This window comes from Arctopsyche grandis, chromosome 9 (assembly GCF_051622035.1).
Source record: "Arctopsyche grandis isolate Sample6627 chromosome 9, ASM5162203v2, whole genome shotgun sequence".
Lineage (NCBI taxonomy): Eukaryota > Metazoa > Arthropoda > Insecta > Trichoptera > Hydropsychidae > Arctopsyche > Arctopsyche grandis.
This window is the reverse complement of record NC_135363.1, coordinates 19,158,297-19,176,483: the sequence shown is the minus strand read 5'-3', so window position 1 is coordinate 19,176,483 and position 18,187 is coordinate 19,158,297.

Sequence of the window (18,187 nt, the reverse complement as noted above, 5' to 3'; positions counted from 1 at the left end):
AAAATTAAAATAAATACAACCAACAAAGCGTCGAGTGATGAATATTCAAAGACGCCATTGTGTGTTTATTGGGTTAATCTCGTCTCCGTCGTCAGAACGAATGCGCATGTTTTTAAGTAAATTGTATGAAAGCTTCAAAGCTGATTAGGTAGTGGGAGTTGATGGGGGGTGTTTGGGAAGGAATGGGGGTGGAGGTGTGTATAGTGTTGCCAGAGTTGAGTGGTGTGGTGGATGAAGGGTAGGACGGGAGGAAAAGGGAGCACACAAACTAAACAAGAGAGCGCAGATTTCGAGCGTAATCCTCAAAAGAATATTATATAACGTGCGCGAAATGGGACATAAAATGTTCAATTACACCATTTCGAAAGAGGTTGGCTAGGGGGTGGTTTGAAATAGACGGCGATTTGTCTGTCTTTGTGTCTGCATGTTGCTATTGTTGTCGATGAAAACTTCAATTAAATCTTATACGCTCTCCGGATGAGAAAGGTTTAAAAAAATAAATAGGTATCGAATGAAATAGGGTTTTGGCTTGTATAAGTTGTATGTACTATTATGTGAGTAAATTATCTCATTTACGATTGTATGTATGTATGTATGTGTATTAAATCAAATTATTTATTTGAGTCGTTTCTGTTGAAAGTCCGCCACGCTAAAAATTTCCCCCACATTTCCAATTTTAATTATTTAGAAATCCAATAGAAAGCAGGTATAAAAATTGTAGTTGATCCAAACAAACCCTTGATCACTACCGATGGGATTTTGAGTTTTGTAAAGGTGTGTTTAAACTTTCTAATATATCTTGCAACAATATAAAACAAACAAAAGAAATCTATTAATGAATGTATTTTTCCAAAACTAATTCCATCTTCTTAACTGTTGTAAAAATGTAATGCTCTTAAAATTAATAAAAATCGATCGTGTGACATGTATTGGGAAAATACCGGTATATTATATAAGTGATGCTTCTTCCAATAATCACCTATTCGATTCAATCTGATCGTTTCCATGTGCAACAAGAGACCAAGCCAAAATCTAAAATACTCAGCAGGTAGGGATTTCCAACTGGTAATTCTGCAATGGTTAAAAATTCAGAAACTCCGGTATAACATGACTCATGTTCAATGTATTTTTTTTCAATGCTACCTGGAAAGGTTTAACAGGTAGTATTCTTGTTTATTTTATACATGCACAATGCACAACGCACATCCGCGTTCTTCAGGCCCATGGACTTATCGGCGTTGTTCAGCATTGAAAGGATTAAGGAATTGTGTGAAATGTCTATAAAAACATTATGTGAATTTTTTTTGGGAAAGCTATATTAAATTGTTGGTTCAATTACTAAGGATCTTAATTGCCATCTCCGATCACTCTGTTGTCTTTAATTTTGCATTTAAGTAGACTAGCTATATAAAGCTGGGTTTCAATTTGTATAATACAACGCCGGAGGTAAGTTTCATTTAGTGATAAAATAAGAGTGGTATTTTGTAAATAAAATAATTATGTGTTTAATAAGATTAATAAGTACTTGACTGTTTGTGGTGAATTTTGTCGACGAATTCGTCACCGCTGGGTAGACGGGAATTTGGTTACATCGCTTACCATTTCGAAACGGACCCTTAAAAGTAGCCCGGAATTTGTACCTTATCCCCCCCTTCCCCTTCTTCTTGGCCCTGTGTATAAATATATGTGATAAATTTATTTAGAAAATAAATACATTTTAATTGATATCTTCACTGACCAATTAGGCAATGACTACTATTATTTTAGTATAGGTTGAAGTTTGCGTTATATATGTATGTGTCCTTACCGTGTCCGGACATTTCATTGCGGGCAGAATTCACTGACAGATTTCATGCAAATATTTTTTTATCCTGAATATCAATCTTTAATTTGTATGTTGACTGTACTTTTTTAAATGTATATTGAAACCATTATTCAAATATTTATAGCAATATTTTTTTGAATCATACATATGTAGTTCTCTTTTTTAATAAAATTAATTAAAAAATCAATAAAAATTTTATCAATAAAAAAATAAATTATTTATTTTGTTTGAACCTTTTTTTTGCCGAAAATATAATTAAGAAATAGTTGCATGAAATCTGTCAGCGAGTTTTCTCCGCGATGAAATGGTCGTGCTATAAAATATCCTAGAATCAAGTTTACCGTTAGATAATAAAATACACAATATTTTTGAGGTAATTACGTACTCTTATTATGGAAAATGTTTATAAAATATTATATACATATATATTATATTATTTATATGTAGGTATAATACACTATTAGATATTTAGGTATTTGTGTTTGAAAATGGGATCAAGCTCTCTAGGCTAAGAAAAGTTCGAAATAACATCGATATTTTGATGTTTACTAAAGTTAAATACAGGTAAATACTTACACATATTTATTAAGCATATGTACTCGCATTTCAAAATCAATATGACACTTTGATTTTCATGCTCAATTTCGCAGTCAGATTTAAGTTGAAAAATTTGCTTCACTTACAATGTAATATATTTGTAATATAACAGGAAAAATACACATATATATATATATATATATATATATATATATATATATATATATACATATATATATATATATATATATATATATATATATATATATATATATATATATATATATATATATATATATATATATATATATATATATGTATATATAAATATGGGTTTATTCTTATGTACATGTGTGATGTTGAATTTAACGGCAGTAAATAAATATAAACGTAATAATGGTAGAAAAGGAAGATTTTGTTTATGACATACATATACATATATATATACTTACAATACAGGTTCATATACTTATAATAATGTTATAGGTAAAGCGTTGGTAATTTTGAAACTGGTTCATTAATAAATAATTTAATCTATCCAGGGATGTTTAATAGCACTAATTAAATGAATTTTCCCCGGATGCATAGTTTTAAAACCCTATTATCTACAGCGCGATAACGATCGAAGCGAGTGCTTTTAAAGGAAGTTTTTTTACGGAATTATAAATCTTATAAAAATTTAACAGAATTAGGTTTTAATTTTCCCAATTAAACTGTATAACGAATTGAAAGCGCTTTTCATTACAAAGCCGTTATTATGTTTATTCGTTTCATAATAAAATATCATCTATTGATTAGTAATTTTAATTTAAAACTTCAGTGCGCTCTAATAATTCAAAAGCTCAGAAAGTAATTTAAGACATAAATTAAATTTCGTTTCACTGGCAACCATCGACTAAAGAGGGACGGGAACGGGAATAGTAGGGGTAAAGGAGAGGGACTGTAGGGGAGGTGAGAGAGAGGGGCACATAAAGTTATCCCTCGCAGAGTAAAGGGGATGAAAAGGAAAGAACATGGAATGAAGGAAGAAGTGCTAATTGCAATTAAAATAGAAAATAGCTGGGAGCCTTTTCAAAACGCAAAGTTTCAACTCGCTCTCGGTGGACCAAAAACAAATTACTAGATTTACTTAATCAAGTTGTTTTTGTGCGAATGCGTTTCCTTACCGAAACAAATGCAATGTGCATATTTATAATATAAACGATTACAAGAATTAATGAAAATTTATATATAATGAAAAAACGATATATATTTAACTGCAGTGGCTTAAAAGGGGACTGGGTCAATGAGAAAACGTATAATTCCCAGTGGATTATATTCGGAACAATATAGAACCAAAGAAACATGATCTACTCATCAGAAAATTCTTGGCTTCCAATTAACTTAGTCTGCCCCCAGTCAAGTATCTTGCTTGTCCAGTTTAAAATATAGGGGATAAGATAAGTGTACGCATAAAAAACGTATGGTTTTCTTTGTACGTGTACTTATAACAAAATAAAACTTTCATTTTTAATAACACGTAAAAAAAGTGTGAATGAAAGAGTTTGTTTAACATATTTATTAACATGTTTCGAGAAAGTCGTTTATAGTCATGTAAATGTAGCTTTTATGCGAATGATAAAAAGCCAACGTTTAAAAAGGGCTCAGGTGCATGTGTGACGGGCAATGGTCATCTTTGTCGGGCTTACGATTGTGTCTGCAAAATAGTTGCCAAATAGCCACCACAGGTGGCTATATGGGAATTGGATATAGAAAATATTGTAAGTAATATTGTTGGTGTCGACGGCCCCATTGCGCGTATTGACGTTTCGGTGCAGTCAAAACAAAAATACAGCTCCCCTTTTAAAGGAATATAAAACAATAAACAAAAACCATTTCTCTCCCCCTCGTCTATTAATTCGGATTCTTTCACGCTTGTCTGACCATCTGCGTCAGAGAATAATTGTATAATTACCCCCGCGAACCACTCCATTAAATCTGATACCTGTGCATCGTGCATTCTATGTACAACACAATTCCCCCATTGCCCTCGTTATTTTAATCAAATACGAAGTATAATCGTGAGATTTCAGACTGATAATGTATTATTTTGAATACATTACCAAAGAACAATTTAATTTTTGTGTATGTAATGTAAACGCTATGCATTAAAAAAACAAAAAGCTCAAATTGAATATCATTACAGTGGAGTGGAAAGTGTGTAATTCGTGATAATACAATTTTTTTGTGTAATTATGTATAATATAATAAAATGGAAATTTTTGCATAATTTCTTTTGTAATTGCAAATTTAAAACTTTTTAAACGATCAGTGACGTGTTGATTTCTTTTAAAATGCCACACACATTAAAGATACATATCTATATTATTATATCTTGAGAATTGCTGTCGTAAAGATTATTTTGAATGAGCACATGTGTGGAATTCATTAGAAGATTTGTTTATATATTTTTTTTTTGTTAGGTTATATAAGTACAAAACTTTGCAAGTCGGACAAAATTTTTCATAAAAATTTTGTAAGCTCTCGTTAAGTTTCACGTTTAAAAGAATACACTAAATAATGATAACAGATATATGTACAATAAAACCAATTTGATAAATTAAAAATGTATATGAGAAAGTGTTAAAGCTTGTAATATAAAGTTTACATGAGATAGTGTGAAAAAAATAACTGTTCAATCACGTAAAAATTGAAGTTGCAAATGGGTGTCATGAATGATTTCACTATTCGACATACAAACATACATATTTTATTTTATTTTACATACATATATACCAGAAAGGCCTAACAGGTCTAACCTAAATATCAAAACGCCTTCCTGGCCAATTACAAACATTACAGCATTTTTTATTACATAAATCGCTGAATTTTGAGATGCTGAAAAACTCGAAATTAACTATGAATTTAATAAGTAATTAATCCATAAAGACATCTATGGATTTAGAGTTGTACATAATTTTTTACTATACATAATTCAAATTCAGATAGTAGTGACATAGTGGGTATGATGGTTTTTGCTGGAGGGACCGTTTTAACAATGAAATCAGATACATTGGCAAACTCTGAGAGGAAACGATAGACTTGGAGTCACAAATATCCAAGTCTGATCAGCAACATTAAAGATTAGCATGGAGTCAAACCCAGTAACCTCTCGGTGATTAACATTAACACAACCACCGAGCCATGCTGCTGGCTGTATGTCATAATGTCGATCTGACAGTCGATTCTTATGAAACTTTACTGATTTTGTTAGTGATTAAATTCCTTTAACGTCATGTGGAAGACATTTCTGAAGACAACCTCTGTATTTCGGTTAAATATCAAAGTGGAAGTGGTTCGAAATCGGCTCACAAATTTTGTATTGCGAACACACAGTTAGTGAAACTAATAATAAGCTTGTATAATTAGGGATCATACGATTTGTTAGATTGTATTACATTGTAGTGAACTTCGTTGTCTTATGCTTTATGTTCCTAATATTATTTAATAATACATATCTCAATGGATATGTATTATTAAATTATTTTTGGTTTTATTTGTATGCTAAAAAAATTGTTGTCAAGTCATTATTTGCATACTTTGAAGGGGTAAAATTGTATCAATTACTTAAAGTGTTTTAAAAAATATTCTAATGGTGATGGCGTCTCATTAAAGTTAAATTACAGAGATTTTTGAGCGAAATGCTTAAGGTCAATTTTACAATTATTTTAATTCTGCTCCACAGTCGTTTTCGTTTTGAAATCAGAACATTCTCAGGCCTATCAACAAGCAAAACCGGTCGCAAACATACAATTAAAATAATTATATTTGAAAACAAATGGTTTATTTCACTGCAAATACAAACACACAGGTCTTGAAGGAGAGCGCACGTCAAACATCGAGACCTTTGAAAAATTCGACCAAGGCAACAATTTTATTGCTACTGAATATAATATGACAAAATTACATCACAACAACTACATATGTATGTACATATCCATCATAGAAACAACACTAATATGAATATTTTTTCCCTCGACACTAACCGGTCGACTGTGAAGCTGTTTCACTATAAATATTTATAGTTCAATTTAAATATATATGCTTTTATTACCACCGTATACAAATGTATACGTGTGTATGTGTGTGTGTGTGTGTGTGTGTTCCATTACAAATTTATCTCATCGGATGAATTATGGTTTTGATGCTAGTAATTATAAGAAATATCTCCGGTTATAATGTTACATACAAGATAGAGCTCTTAATATAATATCAGGCGTATAAATATATGACTTCACAAGGAGAACAAAGACTTGAGTGGTGCTTACAACGTAGCGAATACAATATACATAAATTATTATGAAGCTTTCAGCCGTAAATGGAACGCTTTGACGATTGGTCCTGTCAAAAATAAATATTGTCTCATGGAAATTGAACAATATCCGGCATTTGTATACTGAAACTTATATGTATGTTTGTACATCGATGATAGCAAGCACTGTAATCCATACGTACATACAGAAATACATAGTTCAGGTTAATACATATAAGATATGTATGTACATACATACCCACACTCTGCGAGGTTAAAGACACAACGAGCCATGAAACTCGTATAAATCTCGTTGATTTCTTTGAACTTCACGATGTGGCAATCATTCATTATGTCCGAGTGAGCAACAAAACCCAAATGTATTAACAAACGGCCTATTACGACGTCTTAATGTCGGATTGCCCATTCTTGTGATAGATGGACCGTGAGGATAAACATATAATATACACACGTTAGAAGTTGTTGTATTTGAACTTGCAATTGACCGGTTGAAATCCGCGTGTCTGATTTTGTTAGTTTTACTGTCGCTCGATTTGAAGCCTAATTAGCTTATGAGATATATATGTATAATGTAATTTATTAAATTAAGGAATATTTTATTTGAGATGCTGAGGCATTTCTGTCTTCCCGGTGGCCCAGCCGCCACCGAGGCGAGCAAACTTCGGTCCAGTGCGTCACAATGAAACAAGGCAAAGCAATAGTGACATATGTATATTTATTTTTTATATTGAAAATTAAAAAAAAAGCCTTATAAGCATATTTATCGATTTTATTAAATTAAAAAAACGAATATTTATGTAATGTACGTAGGGCTTTATGTTCCTAATATTATCATTTGATGGTTGTACCGCCTTCCCGCACAATATTATATTGCTCTTGGATGGCTTCCATTCCAAGAGCGTTCCGATTTTTAAATGAAATCTTTTTTGCCGTGCCCGGATGCGATTTATTCCACCTCAGTTAGCGTAGGCTATCAGAATCTTCACCTATTTGTCTGCTAGTCATTGTTATCATAATTGGAAGAAATTTATGAATAGAGTTTATGGTCTACTCTCTTCCACTATGGCCTCGCGGGATGTTTTTACCAGGTTTACACGATACGAGTGCGCTCAGACCAAGTCCCTTATTTAGTCACTCGGACGTTATTCGTAACGTGACAGCATCCGAGTAACGTAAAATTGACGTCTGAGTGACAATCCGGTATTAATTTTTGAGGCTGCTCAATGTTTTTCTTATATATGTACATACATATGTATGTATATTCTTTTTATATTAATTGTCTATTATTTTTTTATGTTTTACTTTTAACCATATATCTATGTATGTGCTGGTAATGCCACAATGGTCAAACTTTAAAAATGTAAAATAAAAGCGAGTTTTGCTTTTTTATAATTTATTTATTTATTTAGCATATGTACATATATATATGTATGCAGATAATTGGGGGTAGCGGAAAAGCTAATAGACCCAAGGGGCTTGACTTATACATACTTACATGTAAATTATATGATAACAAAAATATATAGCATTCAAGATAATAAGATAAAATAAAAATATAGAGGAAAAAGAAATAATGAAATAAAAGAAAATATTTTTTATGAATTGATTGAATACATGTACATACATACATATGTAATGAAATAAAAAAATAAGTTTGCATGGAAAATGTTAAAAAAATTAAAATACTTCTTAAGTACTCGGAACCTTAATTTAATGTACATACATATTTTATTTTATTAATTGAAAAAACAACAGACAGGATGTACATAGATAGGTATAAAAAAAACAAAAAGTAAATAAATAATATATGTATGTAACATCCGAGTCCAATAATAGATTTTTACAAAAATGAAAAAGATAAATATAAGGAAAACAAATTAAAAAGTAAAGAATAAAGGCATGACAAAATATGTAGTACATTGCATTATTAAACTATAGTATTAAAATATTTGGAAAAGGTTATAAGATAGAATATAAGAAGAAATTGAAATTTACAAATATAAAACAAATGAAAAAGGTAAATACAAAATAAACAAATGAAAAGGAAAAGAATGAAAGCTATAATATGATTAAATAGCACATTACATAACTAAACTAAAGTATAAAAATAATGCAAATATTGGAAAAATAGAATAGGAGAAAAAATGAATCAATCGATCAAGATTCTCTTGATGTTAGACCTAAATTGATGTAGGGAAATACCAAACAGATCAACCTCATTCAGCTCTCCGTTAAACATACGATAAACGCGCTGCAGATAAAAATATTTTTGGGAATTAGTATTGAAAGGATCAATTGAAAAGAGTGCAACGCGTCTAGAGTATCGAACTGGGATTCTGAAATTAACCTTATTCAGTAAATCAGAACAATCAAGGAAACCATTTATGAGCTTAAAGAAGAATATAGCATCAGTATATCGTCGCCTGACAGAAAGATTGTTAAAGGAAAGGATTTTTAAAATGTCGGAAACATTTAATGTAACTACATACATATGTACATATGTATGTAGTTACATTGATCTATCGATACCTCCGTGTATGTTTATAATAAAAAAATGAGAATCGTTACCAAGTAATCCGACAAACAACAAGCTAAATAAAAGCGTTTAAAAAAAACTAATTCATCAATTTATTTTCCTTAGGATAATAGGAAACCCGAGTATTTCATTGTAAAATTTTTAATGGTTTCAAAATTAAATATAGATACATATATAATATCAACTTCACACTGAGAAAACGTTTAAAAATATGTTTTCTATATAAAAAAATATGTGTTCTATATTGATTCCATTGAATTGAAGTCTTTTGAAAACAAATTCATACATAATAGTGGCGTGGGGTGGAAATCTCTCTATTTTTGTTGCGCAGTCTTACTTATGTGTGCGCGAAAAGGATACACGAGGACTCGGTATGACGTCACCTAGTCCTCTTATGAATATAAATACATATGTATGTAGGTAATCCAATATGAAAGGAGAGCTCTTTGCTGTATGATTTTTAATACGCTTAACTGATATTCATACAACATAATATTTTGAATATATTTTTAATTCAAGGTAAGCAAGCCTACGCACAAAAGTTTACAGTAAACTGTTTTTAATATTAATATTTGTTCTCAATTTGACCATCAGTGAAAGATGAAACGAACGAGATTCAAGATTTATAATGTGATTTTTCATCTTTTTACATTATCACAGGCCACAGAGCAGAGCAACTCGTGTTTTTATTACGCTCACTGACAGCCATAACTTTCAGACTTAAAAATAAATGAAAAATATACAATACATATAAGTTTGAACGATCGTATCGCGCACCTCTCACGTTATTGATTCGAATTTAAAATTGAAAAAGAAAAAAAAAACGCACGTGGGCGTGCATTATTAATATTTTAAACGAAATGAGTTTATTTATGTGAAAAAAATCAACGGTTTATTTTAGTAGACTATTTTTGACGCACCTCTTTGAAAATCCCTCGTTATGGCAGATTTTGATCCGATCTCGTATTCCACGGTCACGAAACTGTCAAAATAGAATTTACACATTCTTTACAATCGTTTAGCAAATTTACACTAATTTTAGTAATGTAAATTTTGTTTTATTTTCGCAAATGCGATTTTAGCGATACTAAAACGAGTCACGCCAAACATAATCGAATGCTCGTTGCCAACTTTTCATGCGATAATTTATTCTGTACATTTTGTTTTCGACATTTTTTTTATTTGCCTGTTTGTATTATACATATGTTAATAATACATATAATACACGAATGCATATTTTTCTACTCTTCTATTACATATGCTGAAAATAGCCGACTGAAAATAAAGTACACACATCAATCACTTTAACATTGAACAGAAGTTGATAATTCATGCGCATTACTATCGTGTCTGATGAAATTTAAATTTTATTATTCAGAGTTTTATATTCAAATTATTGCATATGAAGATTCTTTGAATGAAGCCTTTCATACATACATACATATGTATTTCAGTAAATGCTTAATAATTTCAATAGTTTCCATTATAGTTTAGTTTCCAGCAAACATCCAATCCGCATGCTCTGAATATACCTGTAAGTCGACTTTACCGCGTTATTATCATAATAAATATTATTCATACAAACTATAGAGCTTCATGTGGACGATGAGATAATAACTGTCTGCCTACATAGAATAATATCGTACATTATTACATACACATACATAGAGTATGTTGGCTTTTATACGTAAGGTGTAATTGTTTAACTCGATGTGTAATAACCGTGTTTTAGGCAGAATACTTAACCATAATTCAAGTAATGCGTATCTCGAACAGGTAGTTTTACACTTGTATAAAGCTCACATACATACCGACGAGCTTGTATTTGAACAATATTACCTTTTCGATACACCTCTACAATCAGTGTACATATACTGAAGCATACCTTGCGAACGTTTTATATTGGCAAATTTACAGTTATTCATGTTTCCATGGTAAATTTATCATTTATTTTTTATGTGGAAAATTAGCGCGACTTACGAATCGCCCATACGTACATTTTTCATATGTATATATTTATTTAAACAATTATGTTGATTTGTTGCAATGCTGATATATAATATTTTCAATTTGCAGTGATAGGTATGTCGCTAAAGATATTTCAAAAAAACAAATTTCCCTCATTTAATATCGAGAGTCTCGCAAAGGATTCTCAATCGATAAATAGTAAGAAAAGTTCAATTTAAATTCAATTATGCCTCATTAAAGCGAACGCTTCTCGGTGAGAGTTCGTTCGTGACAGACCGAACGCAAAGTTGCAGTTCGATTCAGCGCCAACATTATAATTCGATCAAGATAAAATCTCTTGACCCAGTGATTTCCAAACAGTTGAAACTGCATACACATACTGAAAACGCCTTTTTCAACTCGAACAAAAAGCGCAACGCTCGTAAATAAATCGCTTTTGAATCGATAAAAAGCAGCACGTTCGACCGGCATACAAACGACAACGTTTTCAACGTACAATTAAACTTGTTTTATATACAAGTCCAATACATTATAAATAAATTCGAAATAATAGCTTATAAATGAAGTATAAAACGTATTTATGTCGTTTTACGAACGGTTTAAAAACGAAGGGAAAAACTATTTTGTTTTTATCTTTATGGGAGATCTGCGTGTACAGCCTTGCCGTGAATACAAAAAGTTAATTAAGAAGACATTTTTCAGTTGTAAAACAATATGCGTAATATACAATCGAAATAAAATTACTTTTTATATTACATATCCATACTTGGACATTTTAAAATACAGTATTTCACCCCTCTAACTACAGGTTGTAAGTTCACGAACTAAAGGTCATATGCATACTTGATGACACATTCTGAACTATGACACATTCTGGTATATCGCATACCTATATGAATACATACATACATACATAAGCATATTTGAAAAGTTATTTAATAACATCGAACAACAAAAAAAATTACAGGAACGGAAACTGAGTTTAGCCCACTACCATATTCGAATATGACAATGATTTTCGTTGACTTTCCCACGTTTAAGATATGTAAGACTTTTAAAATCGCTAGGTAATTAATTATACTTATTTTAAAGTAATAAAAAATCACAATCAATAAAAAAATATCTTATTATCGATTCCAATACTCACTTTTGGCACAGCAATACTAAAATTTGAACTAATGACTGCAAAAGCCAAAAATTCTGTAAAAATTGCACATATTTTTAAAAGCTCATGTTTCTTAAACGAGAGTAAGCCGACAGAAAAATATTGCTATATTCAAATCCAGTGGTTCAAACTTAGTTGATTAGTTCAAAGATTGATTGGTTTCCGTTCCGGTAATTAAATAAAAACGCGATTTTTTGTTGCTCAATGTAATCGAAGCAATAGTGCTGAATGGATATTATTTGAAAAACTAAAACTGTAACTCTACTATGTATGCACATACATATATATGTACCTTCATTACGAATGTATATTACTTATTCATGAAAACCTTTAAAAGAGAAAAAACTTTTTTCCTATTTTCTCCTATTTATAAGTTGTCACTTGTACGTATCTTATACAAAGCATCACGAGAATGTCAATATACTTTTTTAAGTACGGTATTATACTTGTCATTTTTTTTCAAGATAAAGACGCAGTTTTTATATTGGATTTCTGTCTATATGTATTCATATATTGTATTGCAGAACATTCGTATATTGCATTCCATACATTTTCTTTTAACTCTGCTCAAAGCCTCCAGTCCTATCCTGCAATATTCTACGTTCTATTGAAAAAAATTCGAACATGTTCGTTGTATTTTTCACATTGTGCTAGAAGTGCGATTGAAAAAAATCATACGTCGTATGATTTGAAGTATTTCTGCGGTACTGCTGGTCAGATTTTGATGGGTGACTCTAATTCGGTCGTTTCCTATCAATATCCCGAAACTGTCTACCTACAAATCTACACTATCTAATTGAATATAATAAAAAAAATGTATATACATACATATATTTCTCGCAAATTTGGGTAGTCAGAATTTCTTGAATGTTGCCAGAAATGCATATATGTATGCTTGCGGTTTGTAATTAATATCTGTATACCTACGCTGTAACATAAATATGTTTTGATATGTATATACATACATATATACGCAGTTAGCTGTAATGCCGCTTTAGGGTGACCTGCAGGGCCGCTTTAGGGTGACCTAAGGAGCGCTGGTGCGGTGTACGGTCATTTAAAATTTATATCAATCTACTATCATTAAAATAAACGAAAAATCACATACAATGAATGGGTATTTTCAAAAAGTTGTGTTTATTCTACACCTATGAAACATATGGTAGGACAATAGTACATACGATTGTATGCACCGAGTCTGGTGCGTCAATGATTTATTTTGCCTGGTGTGTTTTGCTTGGCCCTCCTATTGAAAAATTCTCCATACAAAATCAATGAAAGAGAAAGAGTACACTCAATTATTCCCTTCACATAAAACAGATATATTTCCATTCGAAAAAACTAATATGGATCAGCGTTCCGATACGATTTTTGCAATCGGTTCTAAAGATCTCTGATCCCTTAGGGTGAAAACACACTGAGTGGTACGGAGCGTCATTTTCTTGGCTCCCCGCTGTGACAGTGGGCGTTCCCCAAACCAAAATTCGGATGTAGTTGCACGTGCAGAGTGTATATGTTTCTCCTAAATTTATACAAATACAGTATTCACCGTTATCGATCACTGTCAAGCAAAGATAAATACAAGGATACAATATCACCGAAAACACTCCAGGGGGTGATTTTTGGGACTGTGTATCATGTATATGGGCTAGGGGTGCAGTTTTTTTCGCATGTTTAAAAGTATCTACATAAAAAAACACGTACCACGTACCATTCGGTATGTTTTCGCCCTTATTCCTCTGTTAAGTAGTAAGTTTTAAGACAAGAGGTCGTTTTCTTCGTCTTAACTTTTACTTAATTTTTAACTATTGAACTCCCAATGTAATTGTTCACCAACCACCACTGGTGACCTAACATCGCATTAACTTAAAAAAATGTTAACCCTTGTACTATGTAGATTATTGAATCATACCTAGCATATTCATATATATGTATATCATATGTTCCTCGCTATTGGAATATGCTTTTCTCTGGAAGTTACATATGTACATTTAAAGGTAGTGGATTTGGTCCTTTTGGATTTTGAAAGACGGACGTAAATACATATAATGAGTATCAGTAGCTATACAAAAGAATGTGAAATTCCATATATGCACATGATAAATGAGGAATTGTTAGAGCCAGAGTTTATAAAATGATTCTAGTGAGCAACAGCTAGATTTGACGTTAAAAGATGGAAAACCGGCGGACCACCCAGAAACGTCAAGCATTTATTGGGATAAGAATGTTGCTCATGTAAAATGTCGTTAGACCAGAGCGATCATTCATTTGGGACGTTCGTTTCGTATTGACATATGCCGGTACTTACAGATACGAGAGTTCTAGAAATATTGTTCTAAAGCTTTGAGAAGTTTTGATCGGCGCACCGGCATACAAAACGACCCGTTCGTTTACAAGGGAGGCTCTGTACACGAGGAGTTATTTTATGTTATTTATAACAATATGTTGTTCTTATCGTGGACATCTTTATTTATGGCGATCTTCAGATTGGTTATATGGCGTGGGGATTTTAGAGAGAGATCAAAAGCCTACCAATTTTACCAGAGACGGACTATTCACATGCGTTCATATGTACATATGTACATATATACATTTATTTATACTTGTGTATGTAGTGTGTGCATAATACATAACGAATGTGGAATCAAATATTATATTCATAACTTTTCGGAATACATATGTATGTTGATGGATGCATTGGTTATTGTTTTTTTGGCGAAAGTTATTTATTTTTACTGTATGGATAATTTTGTACAATTCATCAACTCGTGATTTGGGAGTTGTCAAATTTGAGTTTGCAGTAAAATTTTACTCTCAGTTGAGTTTTGTAAATTTCAGCTGAGAATGATGCAAAATAATTTAAATGCAAATCGAATTTTAAATTATAATGAGAAAATGTTCAAGTCACCGAGTATGTATGTATGTATCTACTAAATGAAAAAAAATAACGATATGCTAACGAAAACCTTTTGGAAGCGTTTCCATTTCTCCAGTCCTTCGTCATCTCTTCCGATTACCATCCATGTGATGTAAATTATTTTGAGTAATACGAAAGACTTATAAATTATGCATGAAATTATTTTTGATTATTTAAACAAGTGTATTTAATTATGTAAAACGGGAGATATTATGATTTTTTTTCATTTTAGATCAATCTGGTATCAAACCGTATCGTCCGATTTAGGTAAGTCAATTTTTTAACAGTAGAACACTATTACGAGGGTTTGCTTTCACAGTTAATTCAATTTAGCCAAGTTGTCACTAGTCATAGATCTAAGGCAGGAGTATCCAAACAACGGACAACGGCCAGAATTTTAATCTTTATAAAATAATAAATGATAAAATTTCAGTAAATATTGTAACGTAGAGATTAGGTGATTGGTGCTCGTTGACCGCTGGTTTGCCTTCACTAATCGCGTGATCGTGTGTTCGCGTCTAAAAGGCCTCGACGTTTGAACAAGCTGTGTACAACAGCCAATAAGATCTCGTAACCCATCGACCAATGATCTCTCTGCGTTGAGTGTTCATGCTGGGTATGAATATTACGCGGCTTTAGTCCATGCTTCATTCGGAGCTGGTAAGTTGACGGATCAAGAACTATAAACTACCTCTACAATTACTACTACATCTTTAAATCCGATGTCGAAACCCCCTCTATACGTCCCAGCTACAATATTCGAAATAAAACGACCGAAAAAGTGTAGAATCCGGCACGATCCTTTTAGTACCAAAGACACTCCTATTTGGCCCCTTTGAACTTGTTTTTAACTTGGATCCATAAACTTTTTATATTATATAAAAACGTATTAGAGTGCCGCAAATTCGTTTTTTTTGTTTTGAAAAAAAAAACACTTGGGGGGATTGCCCTCCCCCTTGATTACGGCCGTGGTCTCAAATATGCATACATTGGGCATTGGTGAGACACTCTTAGTTACTAATTCAATATATATACATATGTACATACATACATATGTATATCATTAAGTAAGAATTTAAATGCGATTTCATTGTCAAATTGGAGTCGGAGTCCGAATTTAACTCCGTGGCTCTGGAATAAATCGTTCATTTTCCACCAAGATTCTACCAGTTGTATTGTTTAATCAACTGAACTATTCACATTTACATAATTTTATTTTAAAATGTTTCTTTAACATGTTGACACTTTAATTTTTTTCCAATTTATCACGAGTACATAGGTGAAAGTATAGGAAAGATAGGAAAGCAAACCAAACAAATATTAGCAAACAAACACTTGCACTTGTCGTTGCGTGCCCCCATACACGCATCCCTACACGCACAAGCCCGGAAAAAAGAAAATTAAACGCGAGTTAAACTCTGACAAAACTTCCATTTATTACGCGGAGAGCAGAGCCGAATGGGAAACGGGGCGTTATTTATTTTAAATACACAAACTGTGAAGCGGTGTGTGCATCTCGGCTGTGTGTTGGAGACACGGAGCTGCTTGAAACACAATACATACACATCCGTCGGGCTATCAATCACCACAACTTAATGGACGCCTGTCATTCTCAAGGCATTCCTATTTCTGTGAGCATTATTCACAACCTCCATCCCACCCCCAACGAAACACCCCTCAGTCGTGGAGCACACCCCACCTGACCCAGCTATGGGGTAGCTGAGCGCCCCTGGATCCCCTTACAAGCACTTTCAATCCGTTCAAAAGGTGAACGTATCGATTATAAAGCAACGAATCCAAGACGGAATCACGATGACACATGGATAAGGCAAAGCAGCCTTGACCTTCCATCAAGAAAGTGCTGATGATTTTGCATATATTATACACATTCCATGCTATAAACTGGTCATATTCGTGTAACTATACCTCGTTTTTGAATATTCTATATAATATTTTGTATTTTATTATATACATACATATTATATGTATGTACATACATATATACCAGGAAGGTCTAACAGGTGAACCCCAATGCGCCTTACTGGCCAATTACAAACAATGCAGCATTTATTATTACATAAGTCGCTGAATTACGAGACACTGGAAACTCGAAATTAACGAGACATTAATCACACTCAAATGGTGATGACATAGTAGGAAGGAAAGTTTTTAGTCAATTTAATCGAGGAACCGTTTCAACAATGAAATCAGAAAAATTGGCAAATTCCGATAGGAAACGATCGACCTGGAGTCACAAATATCCAAAGTCTGACCAGCAGCATTGCAGATATATTCAGAATAAATTCTTTTCAATCGAGGTCAACTCATGGGATCGAACCCGGCGCCTTTCGGTGCTAGGCAAAAGCCCAACCACCGAGTCAAATCTGCTTAAAGACAGCAGACATATTGATATAGAAAACCAATTCTTAAAAACTTGAAACGTGAAAAATTATAGAAATAAACTCATAATATCACGGAAAAAAATAAGTTGAAAAAAGTATATTTTTTAATAATTAATAATTTAAATAATTTAAAGCATTAAAAAATCACAATCAATAGGAAAAACATCCGAATATTGATTTCAATACTCACTTTTGGCACAGTAATACTATATTTTGAGTTCAAGGCCGCAAAAGCCGAATAATTACAAAGAATTTTTTTTATATATCATAAATAAGAAAAAACCAAAAAAAATTATTGTCATATTCGAATTTAGTGGGTCAAACTTATATAAGATTAATAACTCTCTGCTCCGGTATTTTTTTGTTGCTCATTATAATCGCTAATAGTTTATTACTTTGCATATGTACATATATATACATACATATATCTAATTCGATTAAAGTTGATCGCATCGCAATGCGTTGGGCCAGAATGCACGTAATGTGACCAAACATTTAAATAACTGTTTTTTTATATTGTTTGGT